This window comes from Myodes glareolus, chromosome 11 (genome assembly GCF_982192425.1).
Source record: "Myodes glareolus chromosome 11, mMyoGla1.1, whole genome shotgun sequence".
Taxonomy (NCBI): domain Eukaryota; kingdom Metazoa; phylum Chordata; class Mammalia; order Rodentia; family Cricetidae; genus Myodes; species Myodes glareolus.
The window spans coordinates 42,304,992-42,326,078 of record NC_142036.1 but is presented as its reverse complement, the minus strand read 5'-3'; the positions used below and the strand labels follow the sequence as shown (position 1 = coordinate 42,326,078).

General features: G+C 38.9%; 1 protein-coding gene and 1 pseudogene across 12 annotated transcripts in view; one reads left to right on the top strand and one right to left on the bottom strand.

Annotated features, from left to right (window-relative positions):
• Positions 1 to 21,087, bottom strand: part of Numb (NUMB endocytic adaptor protein) — a 128,212-nt gene that overhangs the window by 94,345 nt on the left and 12,780 nt on the right. For all 12 annotated transcript variants that reach the window (XM_087911678.1, XM_087911677.1, XM_085697400.2 and 9 more), the window contains exon 2: positions 923 to 1,051. The gene's annotated coding sequence lies outside the window, so the exon portion shown is untranslated. The remainder of the gene's footprint in view (positions 1 to 922; positions 1,052 to 21,087) is intronic.
• LOC148120495 (small ubiquitin-related modifier 2 pseudogene) lies at positions 8,381 to 8,796 on the top strand (annotated as a pseudogene).

The window sequence follows — 21,087 nt, the reverse complement described above, 5'->3', positions numbered from 1 at the left end:
AGGGAAGGGGAGAGGCATGGAGGGGAGCAGAGAAAAATGTAGAGCTCAATAAATATAAATTAAAAAAATAAAAATAAAAATTGTGTTGGCTGGGCTGTGGTTGCTAAGATACTACACGAGCGAGACCTTGGCAGTTCAGGGTGAGGACCAAGGCGGGTGACAGAATATGCTATACAGAGAGAGCTTGAGTGTGAATTTTATTGAGAAGAGGGACAGGCCTGGGCAATCGGGAGGCAGAAGCAGGTGGATCTCTGTGAGTTCGAGGCCAACCTGGTCCAGCCTGGTCTACAAGAGCTAGTTTTAGGACAGGCTCCAAAGCTACAGAAAAACCCTGTCTCGAAAAAACAAACAAACAAAAAATATATAGATAATTGATGATAGATAGATGCTTTAAAAGCTACTAAATCTACAATAATCTGTAAGGAAATACATAACTGTCATATAAGTTCATAAACACATTTGAAAATGCTAAAAAAACAAAATTGCCCTAAGTTTTACCACTAATATCTTCACAAATATTTTATAATACAAAAAGTATATTACCCACTATCTAAAAATTGGATGCTTTGTTTTTACCAAGAAAAAAAGGTTAAAAATGTAAAGACAGTTAACTAGTTAATCTAACCCAAAACAGGAAGAGTGCTGGAGAGACGGCTCAGTCTTTTAGAGCATTGGCTGCTCTTCTAGACCCAGGTATGATTCCCAGCACCCACATGGTAGTTCAAAATAATCTTTAACTCCAATTTCAGGAGATGGACTACACTCTTCTGGTCTCATCAGGCACCAGGCGTGCACATGGTACACAGACACACATGCAGGCAAAATACCCATACACAAAATGGAATTTAGAAAAAAACAGGTAGGAAGGACTTTTCCAGCAGTTAATAACCCATGTTTCCATTTCCCACTGTCTTCCACCTACCTGTATTAAGAAGATTTCTGAGGACTGTGGCCCACCAATATTCCAGTCTGTGTCAAGATCTTGGTTGCCAAAGTGGCTGTACTGGCAATCTCCCCTGGAAAATGTTCCTTAGGCTCCAAAATCTGAAAACTGCAAGGAAAGAAAATTCTAAATATAGATATCTCTTTTCAATTTCAATCCCTTATAATCTACCTCCATAAATTGAAAAGGCAGCTGGCAAGATGGCCCAGTGGAAAAAGTGCAAGCCCTTCCCACTGAGTTTAATCTCTGAATCCACAGTAGAATCAGAGAATCAATTCTCCACAAAGTTTCCCATTGTCTTCCACATGCACACTGTGGTATGCACCCCTATCATGTACACACACGCACACACATATGCAATAAATAAAAATGTACAGGCTGAAAGAAAACTAACAGCCTCTTAAGGCACACAGAGACACGTTTCACTAAAAACGGGAGTCAGACCATGCTAAAATAGAGAGGGAATACTGCTCCAGCCTCAGGTTTTTTTGTTTGTTTTTTTTAGAGGTAGTCTCCCTATGAACCTAGGCCAGTCTAAACCTTGTGATCCAAGGACTAGGATTACAGGTGTGCCTATCTTACCTGGCCCCATCTCTACTTTCTTATGAGCAACTACTGATCCTAATTAAGACACGGATTTTCTGTGCCTGATTGTTTATACTACAAATTCTCATGTGATAGAAACTGAGGAGATAAGATTACAATTTGGAGGGTCTGGGTCTAGACTCAGTTGTTATTCTACTCTGCTTTAAGAGCTCTGATACACCCCTCGGTGCAGTTCTTTCTTTAAAAGAAAAGATTAAATCAGCAATTCCTAAAATCCAGAAATTCACCTAAACAGAAGCCAAGTATGACAAGACAATATGTATCAAGTTATCAACTGTGCTTAATATGAGTTGCTGTTCCTAGTTTTCCAGGTTAAATTCTTCTTTCATTATAGTATGAGAGACAACATAGTAGTAGTTGTTTTTGCAAATGTTGTGACAGAGTCAAAACAGCTGTAAGACTCCACTGCTGGGACTACAGGCATTAGATCAGATACCACACCCAAGTACTGGGGGATAGTCAGTCTGGACTTCACAGTACACTCCAAGCCAGCCAGAGCAACAGAGGGAGAACCTGTCTCAATATATCAAGTGACCCATGCCTATAATTCCAGCACAATGGAGATGGAGGCAGGAGAATCAGTTCAAAGTCACCCTCAACTCCACAGTGAATTCAAAGCCAGTCTAGGTTATATAAGATCTTGTCTCAAAACAAAACAACAAAAAAGTTATGAATTCTATCTTAGAGTTTCTATTGCTGTGATAAATACCACGACCAAAGAGCAATTTAGGGAAGAAAGGGTTTATTTCAACTTTCAGCTTTAGCCCATCTGGGGAAGTGAGGGCAGAAACTGAAGCAGCGGTTATGAAGGAACACTACACACTGGCTTGCCTCCCTGGCTTATTCAGCCAGTCTTATACCACGGAGGACCACTGGCCTAGGGGCGTCACCACCTGTAGTGGGCTAGTCCCTCCCACATCGTCATTAACCAAGAAAATACACTGTGAATAGGCTTGCCCACAGGCCAATCTAGTGGGGAGATTTTCTCTCTTCTCAAACAACTCTGGCTTGTTTCAAGTTAACAGAACATTAGCTGTTACAAAATCTGAAAGTAAACATTCCTAGGGCTTTTACCCAACAGTAATTTTTAGTGTGTAGTCTAATTAGCCACATTTATCACACTGGAATCAAAATATGCCTGTGTTAAGAAGCAACACAAATTTATCATAAATGATACAATGGTGTTGTTCCAGAATAAAAGGATGGCAGCAGCTGACATTTCTTGGGAACTAGCTGACAGTTTCTCCTAGACAATTGCTATGAGTTAAGTCCTTTATCCTGATGGCTCATAAAATGAGGTATTCCTACATTAGTTCATTTTGCAACTAGGAAAACTGAACTACAGTGAGTTTAGGAACTTCCAATATTACAAAACTACTAAACAGTGGGGCTGAGACTGTTAATATTTTATTATTTTTTCTAGATGCTTATTCTTTTTCTAATGATGGGAAGGAGTTGGGGAAGGGAAATTGTAATCAACATATTGTATGAAAAATCTATTTTCAATAAAAAAATAGTTGTTTGATCTTAAAAAATAAATAATAAAATAAAATAAAACAGATCAGGATACCTGACTGTAAAGCCCTTTATTTCTTTAAACTAATTTTATTTATATAACTCGGATTTTTTCCAAAACTAGAAACATTTGCTGCAAATAATTTTGTTAACGGAACATAGAGATTTTTATTATGCGGGCTAAAGATAAATCCACAGTGCTCTCAAAGACCTCCTAATGTGGCTCGGCAACACTGAACTGGCACACAAAGTTAACCAGGGGATGAATATTTATTTATTCAGCATGCACATGTACAAAAAGCCCTGGGTTCAATTCCCAGAACTGCAAAATACTATTACTGATGATGGTGTGGGGTATTTGTAATTTTCTTCCTTTCTTTCTCCACTCCCCACCTCTTTTGGGGTACTGAGAACTGAATCTGGGGCCTACCACTGAGCTGAATCCCAGCTCTCTTTTACTACTTTGAGTTTACAAGTACACAGAAAGGGCTCATATGTCCTGAAAGGAGAAACGAAGCAGAGCTAAAAGCACCAACAATTTGTTTTGCACAGCCACTTACTCTCAGATAAAAGGAGAACAACAGCAGAACTTCATTCCACTACCAAAACAACTTCAAGTGTAATTTGCAATTAGTTTTAGACAACAATGTGTTTCAGTTCATTTCTTCATTTGGCCTAATTCTTGAACAGACTGTTTTTGATACTTTACTTTCAATTTTAATGGCTGCATTATAAAATAGACTAAATATAGTAATAAAACACTAGAGAAGTCGGGCGGTAGTGGTGCACACCTTTAATCCCAGCATTTGGGAGGCAGCTACCCAGGGTGAAAGGTGGCTAGGGGTTCTGGTTGGAGGGTTAGGGTTAGGAGAATCCGTGAGTTTGAGGCCAGCCTGGTCTAACAGAGTGAGTTCCAAGATAGATTCCAGAAATATAGAGAAAACCTGTCTTGAAAAGAAAAAAAAAAAAAACCACAAAGAAATGATAATAGGCACGACAATTGCTTTTCAGATATGTAAGAAATCACAGTGATAGTTAGAATAACTGACATGTATTTGACCAAACTTAACACCAAAAGTAGACATTTACAGTTCTAGGATAAATTTCACATTCTTCCATGATGACATTTCCCTTCTGCTTCTGTAACAGCAAAATACGTGAAGCCTCTTTATTGTCATTTCAAAAACAAAAAAACAAAACAAAACCCGCTAACCTCCACAAGCACCTGCACATACCTATGTGTACACTCATGAACCCACACACACATGCGAATAAAAAATAAGTCAAAGACTCTTTAGCTAAGGTTGCATAGACTTCACAATTTTCTTTTCCTAAGAAGAAAAAAATTCATCATAAATTTCCTAAGCCCAGGAACCTGACTTGTTTTCAAAAGGAAAACAGAACCAGTCAAACTCTTTAGAGGGTCTGGAAAAATGACCCAGTCAGTAACGCACCTGCATGAGCTCTGAAGCATCTAGATCCTAAGCATACACATAAAAAAGTCAGGCACAAGAGTTGTGTCAGGTATCTGTAACCTTAGTGGGGGGAGACGGGCCCGTTGGCCAACATTTCTAGTCAGTTGCTCTAGGTTCAACAAAAGATCCTGTCTGAAAAAAAAGAAAAAAAAAAGAAGGAAGATTCCTGACACTGATCTCTGGCCTCCATACACACATATACCTATACACATGCGCACACATATATATACTAAAATACTTTTTGTAGAATGAACAAAGTAGACATTAGATGATCCCCTCAACTCAGAACATAAAGAAAACTTCAATGTGTACATGTCTGGAAAGAACTTGTACACACAAATGTGGAGGGTATGGTTAGGGTCTTCAAAATGAAAAGTGCATTCAGATCCTAACAAAAGGAAAGGAAAGGAAAACTACAGGAGATGATGACATCAGAGCACTTGTCCACTACTTGTGAAAGCAAAGGGGGAGGGAGGAAGGAGAGAGAACACAAAGATTATATGCAATTAAGAGACAAATATTTGATTTAGAGACTAGAAATGGATAAATTAACTGGTACCACAGAAATACCAATCAAAATACCCACTTCAAGAGCCTTTAATTAAGACAAATACAAAAAATAAGAACAAACAAACATCTCCATCTATCACATCTTACCTAAACTTAACCAGGAATAAAGAAATAAGAGCCCTATTATTTAGAAATCAGCAAAAAGCAAACTAACTTAGCATAAGCACAAAGATTTTTTGCTCTTGTACACTGTAAAGATTTGTCACTTGTATTAGTTTAATAAAATACTGATTGGCTAGTAGCCAGGCAGGAAGTATAGGTAGGGCAACCAGACTAAGAGAATTCTGGGAAGAAGAAAGGCAAGTGAGGCAGTCACCAGCCAGATAGAGAGAAAGCAAGATGAGAATGCCTTACTTGAGAAAAGGCACTAAACCATGTGGCTAAACATAGACAAGAATTATGGGTTAATTTAATTTGTAAGAGCAAGTTAATAATAAACCTGAGCTAATAGGCCAAACAGTTTGTAATTAATATAAGCATCTGTTTGTTTTGTTGGAACTGAACGGCTATAAGACTGGGTGGGACAGAAACTTCTGTCTAGTTTTTATATTGAACAATCAATATCAGAGGCTGGGATGTATCACATTTGATAAGAGTGCTTGCCTAAGTAGCTCTGGGTTCAATCTCCAGCACCATGTAAACACCTAGTAAGTACCTGGTATGTAGGTGAGGAGGTAAATGGCTCCTGTAATCTCAGCTTTTACAAGGTGAAGATAGTAGGGGTTTTGGTGGTGGTACATACTTTGAATCCCAGCACTCAGGAGGCAGAGGCAGGTGGTTTGAAACGGAGTTCAAGAATAGTCAGGGACGGGCGGTGGTGGCACACGCCTTTAATCCTGGCACTTGGGAGGCAGAGGCAGGCAGATCTCTGAGTTTGAGACCAATTTGGTCTACAGAATGAGTTCTAGCATAGCTAAGGCTATATGGAGAGATAGACCCTATCTCAAAAACAAAACAAAATAAAACAAAACAAACTAACAAAAACCACAAAAAAAAAAAGAGAAGGAAAGCAGGTTGGGAAAATGGCTCAGTTAGTAAAATGCATGCCACACTAACATGAGGACCTGATTTCAATGCCTAAGACCCACATAAAAAGCCATGCAAGTTTATAATCTGAGAGCTAGGGAGGTGGCCAGCAGCCTAACATACCTGGTAAACTCCAGATCCTAGTGAGACATCCTGCCTCAAAACACTAGATGGATCAATCTTCAGGAACAGACACTGAAAGTTGATCTCTGACCTTTGTGTATACAACACACACACACACACACATACACACACACACACACACGACAGAAAAAAAAGAAAAATATATATCTTATATTGAAAAAGGAGGAAACAAATTTAAAATGCTGAAAAATAAAGAAAATTTTAGGAATAACACTGACAAAAATATCTAATTACCTTTAATAGCTGAGATACTCTGAATCAGAATTCTAATGAATCTTTTAGAGAACCAAATAACTTCTAAAACCTACCATAAATTCTGGTAAGCAGTTAATAGCAGTTTAAGGGGAAACTGACAAGACACTGGCCCGGGAAGGAACACTGCGGCAGAGCACCTGCCCCAGCATGCATCCGTCACACACCCTGAGAAGGCGCCACTGAGGGGGGCAAGGTGGCTCTGTGGGCAAATATACTTCCTGCCAAGCTGTCACCCTAAGTTTGATCCCTGGGACCCAAATGGTGGAGAGAACTGACTCCCCAAAATTGTCCTCTGCTTTCTACATGTACAGCATGACTATAAAGGGACTTTTTTTTTTAAAGCCTTGTCTGTTGGGGTCCATATATAGACATATATATATATATATATATATATATATATATATATATATATATATATATATATATATAGGAGTATAGACCAAAATAATTATCTATTATTTAACCATGCAAAACTGCTGAAAGAAAGGGGGAAGAGGAAGAGGGAGGAGGAGGAAAGAGGGATGGAGAGAGTGTAAAGACAAAAAGAATCTTATAAGACCTCAGTTTAATCAAAGTACCTGTACTCTTTTATACAAACACACATACACACACAAGTATCTACTTAAAAAAAAAATTACGTACCCCCAAAGCTACAGAGAAATTTTGTCTCAAAAAAACAACAACAATAAAAATTATGTACATGGGTGCTTTGCCTGCATAAATGCCTGTGCACCTCATGAGTGCCCGGTGCCCAAAGAGACCATAAGAAGTTGTTAAGTCTCCTGGAGTTAAAGATGTTTACCACAATATGGATTGGGAATCAAATCCAAGTCCTCTAGGAGAGCAGCCAGTGTTGGACTGCTAGGTCATGTCTCTAGCTCCCAAAGTGCCTCTACTCTTGTGCAGTCACTCACCCTCTGAGAAACATTTATTTGAAGTTCATTTTTTCTAAGAACGAATATATGATATAGGGTAGCATACTGAATTGTTTTTATTCCTCACTAGCAGATCAACTTCACCTTCTAAAAAGTATTATGCTGTTTCTGACTTGATACAAACACCCTCATGGTTCCAAGAACTTATATGCACACAGCAACTTACAGCATAAAACAAAAATAAAGCCAAGGGCCCATTCTGGGTTTGATGTAATAGGAAGAGCAATCCTATGTCTTATTATTTCACCTGAAAGAATAAGCAAGTAGGATAATTTATCAGAAAGCACAATCATAGACACCTCTCTAAAGGGGAGAAAAATACATTCTGCCTTTCCTAAATCACAATACTAGACAATAGTTTAAAAGATTCATCTCTCCTCATTCGAATCCAAACATTTAGGAAAAGAGATTAAGTAATTTAATTGATATATCTGATAATACAAAAAAAAAAAAACCTTTTCATTCCAGGCATTGTGATGCATGTCTGTATCCCAGGTCTTGGTTTACTCAGAGGTGGGAGGATCACGAGTCAGCTGGGAAGCACAGGGAGTTCCAGGTCAGTCTAAGCTATATGGTGACACCCTAGGTCTCAAATCATCCCTATCTAAACATAAAAGCTTCTGAATTCTTGGGTGCTTTCATCCCTCCTTTTTGTTTCTTGTAACAATCACAGTTGCCTAGGCCACACCACCTTCAATATTGCTTCATGAACACTCTCACATGACTTTCTCCTATTTCACTCCACTATAACTTTTATAATGATTTTTTCTACGACATCTGTACCTATGAATTTCAGTTATTTCAATGGGAAGAAGTGTAACAGAGCTTAAAGTATATCAATTGCAGCTCCTTCAGTGCAGACCTGGTGCCTCTTTTGTGAAGCAGCAGCTGAGGAGACTCCAGCGTTTGCCATGGCCGACGAGAAACCCAAGGAAGGAGTCAAGACCGAGAACAACAACCATATTAATTTGAAGGTGGTGGGGCAGGATGGCTCTGTGGTGCAGTTTAAAATTAAGAGGCATACACCATTTAGTAAACTAACGAAAGCCTATTGTGAACGACAGGATCTGTCAATGAGGCAGATCAGATTCCGGTTTGATGGGCAGCCAATCAATGAAACAGACACACCTGCACAGTTGGAAACGGAGGATGAAGATACGATTGATGTGTTCCAGCAGCAGACAGGAGGTGTCTACTAAAAAGGGAACCTGCTACTTTACTCCAGAATTTTGTTATAGACCAAGAATACATTCGCAATTAGAAAGCCGCAATTTGGTTCCACCACATCCTGACTACTACGGTATAGTTTTCTCTATTCTTTCATTTCCCTGTCCCCACTTTTTCATTGTACATAAAGTAACTGGTGTATGTGCACAAGCATATTGCAATTTTTTCTTTTTTCTTTTTTAAACTAAATGGCCGATGTTCTGTTTTGATTGACAGCAGATGAAGGCGGTCGGGGGAAGCACTGGTTCTGTGAAAATACCCCCTTGCTCCATTAGTGGCACGCTCATTCAGCTCTTATCTTTATATTCCAGGAAGTTACTTTGCTCTCAATGTTTTAACAAAAGAACCCATCCACAAAATCCTTGCACACCTTGTTCGATTGGAGAATTTTAATGTTTTTCATTTATCATTGTAAAACCAAGGACAATTTCATAACTTTTTTGTATGTAGCTGTTACATGCAGGGCAATCTGCCTTTAAGTAGGGATAAATTACTCTTGAACAAAATGATCCTAGATAGTTTTTCCTTCAAGTCAAGTGTCTTGTTGTTTAAATAAACTTCTTCTTTGAAAAAAAAAAGAATATCAATTGCTTATTTCTTAAAATACTACTGTAAATGCAAATAAAGCAAGTTGGCAGTTTTTAAAATTTGCAATTTACCATGATAAACCTCTAACTTAAAATTGCTAGGGTATAAACTAAAATTATTTAACTGTCTCACCCAAATGTGTCAAAGCATGCCAAAATTCTCAAACATGCTGGCAGAAATGGTGACGATCAATGAACAAGTATTTTGGAATTACTATACAGCTGTCTAACAGAAAACCAATAAGGAACAATGGAACCCACAAGAAAATGCAAGAGCTAGCCGGGCTGTGTTGGCGCACACCTTTAATCCCAGCACTCAGGAAGCAGAGGCAGGCGGATCTCTGAGTTCAAGGCCAGCCTTGTCTACAAAGTGAGTTTCAGGACAACCAGTGCTGCATATACACACATATAGATTAGATATAGATATATGTCACCTACTATACAACAGGCATTGTTGTAAGAATTCATATATGCATATACATTTATAATACTGAGATAAGGGCTATACTTCTAATTTTATAGATGTGGATTTGAAAGATTATAAAGATTTCCAGTCAAGATTGCATAGTAAAATTTCCCAAATAAAATTGTATATGAAATTGTGTTAAATAAGCTGGACGGTGGGGCCTCACGCCTTAAATCCCAGCACTCAGGAGGCAGAGGCAGACAGATGTCTGAGTTTGAGGCCAGCCTGCTCTACAGAGCAAATTCCAGGTAAACATAGTGAGACCCTGTCTCAAAACAAACAAACAAAAAAAGTGTCAAATAAATAAATCTTGGCTGGCGCAAAACATCTTGTAATACCTTTCAGATTGTGGGGGACTATAAAGAGAAAGCAGGGCTGAACCCAGGAACCTATGAGGCAAGAAACAGGCGTGGCAGTGGGAGTTTGGCTTCTTTGGGGAAACAGGAATTTAGAGTATTCCACGTAAGATAGAGAAATCTACAGAGGTTGGGGTAAGACACCTCATAAAAGCGTGAGGAGGATATAGTGGCACACAACTACATCCAGACTGGGGAGATATGGTTTTAAAAACCAAAACAAACAAAAATACCAACATTGCCTAGAGGTTGGCTTGAAAAAGAGTAACTTGGGAGGGGCACAAACAGATGGTTCAGTAGGCAAGAATACTTGCTGCCAAATGTGACAACCTGAGTTCTATCCCTGGGACCCACATGGTAGTAAGAACTGACTTTTTTTTTTTTTTGAGCTATATATTACTCCGCTCCCCTCCATTCCTCCTCCTCCCCTTCTACCCTCTCCTGTGACCCCCATGCTCCCAATTTACTCAGGAGATCTTGTCTTTTTCTCCTTCCTATGTAGATCCTTAGGGTCCTCTTTGTTTTCTAGGTTGTGAAGAGTTGTGGGCTGTAGGTTGGTTGTTTTTCTTTGCTTTATGTCTCCTTATGTCTAGAAGTCATTTATTAGTGAGTACATATTATATTTGTCTTTCTTGGTTACCTTACTGAATATGTTTTTTTCTAGATCCATCCATTTGCATGCAAATTTCAAGATATCATTATTTTTTACTACTGTGTGGTACTCCATTGTGTAAATGTACATTTTCTTTATCTAACCATTCTTCGGTTGAGGGGCATCTAGGTTGTTTCCAGGTTCTGGCTATTACGAATAATGCTGCTATGAACATAGTTGGACAAATGTCCTTATGGCATGATTAAGCATCCTTTGGGTATATACCTAACAGCAGTATTGCTGGGTCTTGAGGTAGATTGTTTATAATTTTCTGAGAAATACTGATTCCCAAAGCAGCTGTAGAAGTTTGCACTGCCACTAGCAATGGAGGAGTGCTTACCTTATCCTACATCCTCGCCAGCATAAGCTAACATCAATGGTTTTTATCTTGACCATTCTGACAGGTGTAAGACGAAATCTCAGAGTTGTTTTAATTTGCATTTCTCTAATGACTAAGGATGTTGAGCATTTCTTTAAGTGTCTTTCAGCCATTTGAGATTCGTCTTTGGAGAGTTCTATGTTTAGTTCTGTACCCCATTTTTTTTTATTGAATTATTTGTTCTTTTGATGTCAAGTTTCTTGAGTTCTTTGTATATTTTGGAGATCAGTCATCTATCCAATGTGGAGTTGGTGAAGATCTTTTCCCAATCTGTAGGTTGTCGTTTTGTCTTGTTGACCATGTCCTTTCCTTTAAAGAAGTTTCTCAGTTTCAGGAGGTCCCATTTATTAATTGTTGTTCTCAGTGTCTGTGCTACTGGGGCTATATTTAGGAAGTGGTCTCCTGTGCCAATGCAAGAACTGACGTTTTTATGTTATCCTCTGTCCTTCACATGTGTGGAGAAGTAAGCATCTACACTTGTGTCCACAGCCACACACAAAATAAATAGGTGTTAAGAAAAACAATAAAAGAACTCCCAGAAATCACTGGAGAACTCAGGGTCTCTTACTGATCTTTTTGGCTAGACTGGATGGGCAGGGAGCTCCAGGATCCCACCAATATTAGGGTTATAGGAACACACCCCATACAACATGGGTGCTGAAGAGCTGAACTTAGGTCCTTATGCCCGCACAGCAAGCACTATGCCCAGTAAGCCATCTCCCCAATCCCTCACTGTATATTCTTAAATAGCAACTTAAGTTTAAGCCATCACTATCACAGAAGGATATGTTCTAAAAAGAAGGCAAAATTGAATTGAAGCAGTTTAAAACTGAAAGTTAAGAGTCTGAGATCTGGGAGCAAACTAAATGTGAATTCTTGTTTCCACCACTTACGCTGCAATCTTGGGAAATTGTTTATTCTCGATACCTCAGTTTTTAACTGGAAGATAAAGATAAAAGAGCAACTTGTAAGGGTTGTTGAGAGGACTAAATTGGTAAGTAGATGTAAGCTACTGAGAACAATCCTGTACCACATCATTAACTACTGCTAGAGTTATTACCAAACACCCTGCAAGACTATCATTGCTTACATGTAGATTAAAAACAAAAATGTTCTTCCAAGCAGATCAAGAGACCTTAATGTTCCTGAACCAATGAATGATTCCATATACAAAACTCAAGAAGTAACTCTATAAAACACAGCCTTTAAAGTATTCATTTTGTCATTTAAGTTACCAAAGCCCCCAATAATCAACAGCAAATGTTTAAGTCCAAAATTCAATATGAATTATCACTGTGGCATGAAACTTTGAAAAGTCATTTACTTGAAATAACTGTGTTCATTTTAAATTATAAATTAGCCTTGTTATTACAGATCAAGTTAGTAAGTCTAGATCCATATGCAGCAATAAAATATACTATTTTACTATATATTTATAAGATATTTAGGACTTTGGGAAATGGTTCAGTCACAATAAAGTGTTTGTTGTGCATGTATGAAGACCTGGGTCTGGATCCCTAGCACCCACGTAAAAAGCAGAGCACGACAGTGCACACCGACAATTCTAGCACTGAAGAGGTAAAATAGGAGGGCCACTGGGGCGTGCTGGCCAGCCAGTGTACCAGAATTAATATGCTACAGATTCATGAGAGACCCTGTCTCAAAAATGGAGTAAGGGATGGAAGGGACGGGACTGGAGAGATGGCTCAGTGGTTAAGAGTACTAGCAGCTCTTCCAGAGAATCCAGGCTCAATTCCCAGCACCCAGTTCTCACAACTATCCGTAACTTCAGTTGCAGACAATTCAACACCCTCTTCTGTCCTCCACCAGCACCAGGCACGCATGTGGTACACAGACATACACAAAATACCCATATGCACAAAATAAAATAAAAATTTTTAAAAAAAATGTCTAAATACAGTAGAGAGTAGATAATGAGATACCTAGCATTTACTTCTGGCCTTTGTACATAGGCACACACACACAAACATGTACGCCCCCTTTCTATAATGGTCCCCTGAGCCTCAGGCACAGAAGCTATGTTGTAGATATGAAAGTTGGAACTGGACTATACAACTCTGCATTTTGATTGGTTGTTTTTCTGTAACGCTTTCCATTTATTGCAAGGAGAAATGTCCTTGATGAGGTGTGAAGACTTCGCTTGTCTGTGGGTATAGGGACAAATATTTATATTGTAATTACAGATTAGACTGATTTAGTTAAAAAAAAAAGTGGCTGTTTCCATCACTAAAAAGGAAATACTTAGCTGAAGACTGAACCCAGGTTAAGCTCAGGCTCTATCACTAAACCTCTACTTAACCCTTATAATCATATTTTAAGTGTTCCAGTGATCGACAATGTTGAATTCACCAAATATACACAAAATTCAAAAATCAGTTACTACTTTCTCCCCATTATAGTAGCAAATATTTTAAATAATATTCATTCAGGGCTGGAGAGATGGCTCAGTGGATAAAAGCAGTTCCAGAAAACCCAGGTTCAATTCCCAGCACCTACATGGCAGCTCACACCTGTCTGTAACTCCTGTTCCGGGGGTCTCACTCCCTCACACTGACATACATGCAGGCAGAATACTAATGAACATTAAATAAAAATACATATCAGCCAGGCAGTAGTTCCCGGTCAGCCAGAGCCACACAGAGAGACCCCCAAATCCATATCCTCCCAAAAATTATTAAAATATAAAATTAATCATGATAATGATGATGATGTTGATGAAGCTCCTTATCTGAATCTCACTGTTAATGAAAATGCAAACTGATGCCACCTCTAGAAAGGAACTGTGCAGTGCTTTCCAACCTGAAGTCTGTTAATACACTTGGAATGGACCATTCTATTTACAAGGATTCTGAGGAATGTAGAATTACGGACAAAGGTTCATATGTAACAATATGCTCTGGGCTAGTGAGATATCTCAGGGACTAGGAGCACTGGCTGCTCTTCCAGAGGACTTGGTTCAATTCTCAACACCCACATGGCAGCTCACAACTTTAACTCCAATTCCTGCCTCCACAGACACCAGGCACACATGTGGTATGCTTATATACATGCCAGCAAAACACCCATACACATAAAACACATTTAAAAAAATGTTTACTAAAATTTTATTTATATATGAAATGAAACAATCTAAATGTTACCGCTATGAAAACTGACTGCACAAAAGATGATTTACCATTAATGAAACAGTTCACAGCAGTTGTAAATTATTTTCAATTACTTATATTAAAATATGTATTACATGTTTAAAAAAGGGAATAGAATCAATCAAAACTAAGTATGTACGAAAATGCCAAAAGAGAGTCTGTTACTTTGTAAGCTAATTAAAAACTAAAGTTCAGCAGAGCAGTGGTGGTGCACGTCTTTAATCCCAGCACTTGGGAGGCAGAGGCAGGCAGATCTCTGTGAGTTCAAGGCCAGTCTGATCTACAGATGAGTTCTAGGACAGCCAGGGCTGCACAGAGAAACCCTGTCTCAAAAACAAAAACAAAAAACAAAAAACCCTGAAGCTCCTCACTATACTCAGGTATAGTGGTACAAGCCTATTATCCTGCACTTGGGATGTTGAAGTATAAGGATTCTGAGTTTGATGTCAAGTCTAGGCTACATAGTGAGAATCTATCTCAGAGCAGGAGAAGAGGAAAGTAGGTTCAAAAATTAGGCCTAGGTCTAGCAAAAATATGCATGAAGGACAACATGCCTATAATTCCAGCACCCAAGAGACAAAGAGATAGGAAGATCAGCTGCAAGTCCACAGCCAATCTGTATATACTGTATTCCAAGCAAGTCAGGGCTCACAGTGAGACCCTATCTCAACAACAAGCTCTTTGCGCCAGACTGCCTCTGCCATAATGAGTTACATACATGTTCCCAGGGAGAGCCCATTCCAGTACTAGTCAGCTCTGCCCCATCATCCCCCTGGCTGAAGGTGAAGCCTGACAAGTGAAGGAGATTTACAAGCTAGCAAAGAATGACCTGACTCCCTTACAAATTGGTATGATCCTGTGTATGATCCTGTGCACTCACATGACATTGCACAGTAAATGCTGTGGCTGCCAATAAAATAGAGTTGTGGTGTTTTTTTCTTTTTCTTTTTTCTTTTTTCCTTTTGAGACAGGGTCTCACTATGTAGTTGCTGCTGGCCTGGAGTTGACTATGTAGCCCTCTAACTCACAGAGATCGCCTGTCTCTGCCTCCTGACACGCTGGGATTAAAAGAGGACCACCGTGCCAGGGATTAATTTTTGAGAGTTCTTAAATCCAAAGAACTTACTCCTGATCACTACAATTTAATCAAGAAAGCAGTTCTGTTGGCAGGAAGAGAAGGATAGTGATACTAAATCCTACCTGGTATAGACAGAGCTGAAACCAACCATCGACTGTACTATACAACAGGATGGTCCCCTTCCCAGATGTAAACCTGAGCCGTCCACAACCTCTGCCCCAGTGACTAAATGTCTTGTGTGTTCAAGTAATAAAAATCACTTTAAGTGACTAAACAAGTATGCTAAAAAATGGGCACAATAGACATTAGTATGGCTTTCTCTCTCTCTCTCTCTCTCTCTCTCTCTCTCTCTCTCTCTCTCTCTCTCTCTCTCTCTCTCTGAGACAAGGTTTTTCTGTGTAGCCCTGGCTGTTCTAGAACTCATTCTGTGAACCAGGCTGACCTTAAACTCAGAGATCCATCTGCCTCTGCTGGAATTAAAGGTGTGTGCCACCAACATGCACACTGTGCAAAAGAGTAACCACTACATATCACTTCACAGATTTATCATTTCTTTGAGGAAGCATCCTCTTTGCTGGTTCTTCTGACATGCACAACGGACTGCAATCAACCATGGTTACTCTAGTGCTAGAGAACACTACAAGTTATTCCTCCTGTTCCTGTATCCTTTACACTCATTTATCATCCTTTTCCTGGCCTCTCCACCCTCAGATACTACTTTTCTAAAAAGCAAATTAGAGGGCAAACCACAGAAACTATGATTATATTTCAAGGGTATCGAGGCTTCATTTTTAATAATTTTTACTGTACGTGCATTCGTGTTTTGCCTGTATGTATGTCTGTGAGAGGGTATCAGATTTATTGGAACCAGAATTACAGACAGTTGTGAGATGCATGTGAGTACTGCAAACTGAACCTGGGACCTCTGAAAGAAGAGCCAATGCTCTTAACTGCTGAGCCATCTCTCCAGCCCCACTAGGTTTCATTTTAAGAACACAAAAGGGGCTGGAGAGATGGCTCAGTGGTTAAGAGCACTGTCAGCTCTTCCAGGGGACCTGGGTTCAATTCTCAGCACCCACATGGTAACTCACAATTGTTTCTAACTCCAGTTCCAGGGGAATTGTAACTCCAGTTCCAGGAAATCCAAAACACAGACATACATGTAGGCAAAACACCAATGCAAAAGGGGGAGGGGAGAGAAAAATAATAAATGAGAGATCTATACTCTTCATCAACTAGGTCTACTAGACACAAGAATACGATCAAAATAATAAGAATATAATTTCAGACATGAATATTCAATTTATCAAGTAAAATCCAAGTTCTTTAGGGTCTGATAACAAATCTATAATGAAAAATACAGAATTTAGAACACTACAGACATATACCAAGACATTTAATCTGAGTTAGGAAAAATAAGTAGATGAGTTAGTCATTTTCCACAGGCCAAAACTCAGCTTTTAAAAAGCAACAAAAGAAAGAAAAGACATGGCAAGAAGTCAAGCCAACAACCGGTTTTCCCAGAAAATCTGTTCATATCTGGCAAAGAACTGGCTTCATATTCTGAAACAGAATCCCAAATATAGAAATGAGACATAAAACCCAAATACAAAATATACATACATACATACATACATATCAATAATAGATAGCTATAAATCCCTATGCTTTTGCTTTCAAGACATCCAGAAGAGTAAAGGCCTGTTAAAAACCACAGCTGGAGAGATGGCTCAGTCATAAAGAGCACTGGCTGCTCTTCCAGAGGATCTTAGTTTGTTTCCCAGTATTCACATGGCAGCTCACAACTGCCTGCAGCTCCAGTTTCAGGAGATTTGACACCCTCTTCAGTCCTCCAAAGGCACTCCATGCATATGGTGCAAAACCCAACATGCAAACAAAACACCCATACATGTAAAAAATACAATAATCTTTTAAAAATCACTAAATCTCCAATTTTGCAGTGAGAACATAGTTCAGTGACAGAACACTTGCCTAAAATGTACAAGACCCTGGATTTGATCCCCAGCACTACAAAAAAAACCCTATATAAAAACCTATATCTATTATATAATATATATACACACACATAAATATGTATGAATGTGTACTTTTAATAATATATATGATAAATATTTTTAACTCTAATTCAAGAAGAGAGATCTACAAACAAAGGTTTCCTTCCAAATGCCAAATAAATCTCACATGTTGAAAGATATTTATTTTTTCTTTTCTCAATAGTACTAGAGATCAACTCTTGTGCCTCACAAATACTAGGTCAGTACTCTACCACTAATGAACCATCTCCTCAGTCCATATTTTACTTAAAAAAAAAAAGAGAAAGTTTGCTATTAGTGCTTGTATAGGATGTGTGGGAACACACGTGTCAGGATGTGCACGTAAGGTCAGAGGACAACTTTGTGAAGTCAGTTCTCTTTTCACCTTTACATGAGTTCCTGAGATCAAACTCAGACTGACTGTCAGGCTTCCAGGGCAAGGGTCATTCTCCACTGTGTCATTTACCAGACCCACTGCTCATATTTTTAGCCCAAGGAAGCCAGAGAGCACATCTGTCCCTGGAGCTAGAATTATAGGCAGTTATGAGCTACCTGCAGTGGCTGCTGAGGAAAGAACTCTGGAAGAGCATCAAGCACTTTTTTAAGATTTTTATTTTAATTTATGTGTGTGTCTGCATGAGTTTATGTGTACATGTGCATGCAGATCACCACAAAGGCCAGAGGACAATGGATATCCTGGAACAGTTGTAAATGCCTAATGTGGGTGCTGGAACCAAACCTGAGCCCTGGGCAACAGCAGCAAGTAATGCTAACCATTGAGTCATCTCTCCAGCCCTGAGTAGCAAACACTCTTTGTAGCAAAGAGTAGCAAAATCTCTTTGGCTCCACTATACGAATTTTTGTACGGACATGTATTTTTATTTCTATTGGGTATATGGTAGGGGTTTTAGTTTTGTGTGTGTGTTGGTTGCTTCCTTCTGGAAATATTTATGTGGGCTCCAGGGATAGAACTCGGTGTCAGGTTTGTGTGGCAAGTGCTTTTATCCACTGAGTGGTTTAGCAGGCCCGACCCTGTGGAGTTTCAGAAAGCAGTAGCATCATTCACATTCCCACAGGCAATAAGAAAAGAGATTTCAATTTCTTTCTTTTGTTTTCTTTTCCTTTTGTTTTTTTTTGTACTTATTTTTGTTTGTTTATTTTGTTTTTACATTCCAACTGCAGTTCCCTTCCCCACCCCGGCAATTCACTCCTCGGTTTCTCTTCAGAAAAGTGCAGGCCTCCCATGGGTATTAACCAGCCATGGTATATCAAATTGTGGTGAGACTAGGCGCCTCCTCTCCTATTAACGCCAGAAAGGCAACTTGGTGGAAGAAAAGGGTCCCAAAAGCAGGCAACGGACAACCCCTGCTCCCACACGAAACCAAGCTACACACCTGTAAGACATGTGCAGAGGGCCTTAAGACAGACTCTCATGCTGCACCTGTAAGACATGTGCAGAGGGCCTTAAGACAGACTCTCATGCTGCCCAGGCTGCCCTTCAACTCTATTATATTGCAGAGGTTGACCGTGAATTCCTTATCCTCCTCCCTCCACCTCCCAAGTCTGGGGATTACAATTATGCCCCATCACAGATAGCTAAAAGGCCCAGGTTCTTCACATTCTCACCTGTGCTTGTTACTGTTCTGTCCTCCCTGCCATGTTGGTTATTAAACCCAAAGCCTCATTCATGCAAGACTACCACTGAGTGCTATACTCCCTTATTTTTTGTTTTAAGATAGGTCACACTACACTGCCCAGGCTGAACTTAATTCCCCAGCCTCCCTAGAACTTCGATTACAAGCAGGTGTGTGCCACTATGTGTATATGTGCCACCTATAACCACTCTTACAAATGCTAAGTAAACAGTCTAAGACATGCCAAGCAGATTGCATTTATCTCATGGCTAATAATGTTAATAATTTTTAATGTGTTTATTGGTCTTTTGTATCTTTGAAGAAATGTGTCTATTTGGATTCTATCAATGAATTATCTTTTAAAAGTGAATTGTCTTTTCATTGTTATGAGTTATAAAATTTCTTTATATGTTATGGATATAAGTCTCTTACCAGACACTATTTGCAAATCTTTTCTACCATCTATAGAGAATTTTCTATACATTTTCTATATTACATATTTTCACAACACACCTCTATATATTATATATTTTCTATTTTCTACGATTTATGACCTATTTTGAGGTAATTTTTGTGTATAGGTAGGGCAGGGTCCCAGTGCAACTTTTTATGTATGCTTATCTAATTGTCCCAGATCCTAGAATGCTGAGACAGGCAAAGTGCTACAGAGTTCAAGGGCAGCTTGGACTAAATAGTAAGTACCAGACCAGCAGGGCTACAAAGCAAAACTCTGTTTAAAACAAGCAAATAAATAAAACCATTTATTTATGAAATCATTCAATAAAAGCAATGACATTAATAAAGTCATTAATATAATGTTGAGCTTTTTTTCTGAAAAGAGAGCTAATATTTCCTTCCCATTGTGATCAAAAACTTACTTATTTGGAAGAAGATACGGTTATAAGCTAGAGTCAGCCTCTAACTACACAATAAAATACTGGCCTAATTTGCCTTGAGTTTTATAGTCCAAATCAACAAAAGTGCCAAAACCACAAGACAACAGTTAAGTGCTTTAAAATGTAAGTTTTCTTTCTTAAAGATTTCATTTTTAGTTGTATACATATGTGTTTGTCTGTAATGAATGTTTATATATGAGTGCAGCACCCACAGAGGCCAAAAGAAGGCTGGATCCCCTAGAGCTAGTTACAGGAGGTAATGAGCTGCCTGACACAGGAACCAAACTCTGATCCTCCACAAAAGCAGTATGTGTTCTTAACCACTGTCCATCTCCAGCTTCATATGTAAAATGCTAAAGTCCACTTTTTCCTAACTGCTAACTAGTATATAATTACATTATCTGAGATACTAGCCCACCTTACAAAGAGAAGTCTGAAAGTCTAAAGTTGTTTTAATTATAACAACTTACCAATATCATGTATTCAATGCTTACCATAAACAAGGCAATTACAAATGCCTCTCCTTTATTTATCAACATAAATCTGGTAATGAGTATAGAACAGATTCAATTTTATAGATGGAAATAAACTGAGTTTGGGAGGTCTAATAAACTATCCAATCCATAAATTAATAAGATAAAGTGAATTTGTTTATACAGTTATAAAACTTGGATTTTGCCCATTTTAGCATTTTTATCTAAACACAAGTCACATCTTTTCAAGTTTTACTATATGACAGACACAGATAAGCCTCTGTAATAACCAGGCTAATCTGTGGCTCTGTAAGATTCCAGATTTGATTTTTTGTTTTAAGAAGGGACAGGGGGATTTATCTTAATTAAGGAATACCAAGAACTACAATGTGTTCTGGATGAATTCATTGCTCACTGGCTCATATGTTAAACTGTTGGTAGCCAGATGGTGGCACTGTTTTGGGAGATTGTTCCACTTTTAGAAGGTCCAGCCTAGCTGGATGATGTATGTTTCTAGGGGTAGGCTCAGCCTCAATTCCAGGCCAAGTTCTCTCTCTATTCCTGGTCTGCCTAGATGCAACAAGTCATGCCAAAAGCACCAATCACCATGGACAGAGCCCTAGCAGCCATGCTTTCCCTGACAAGATGG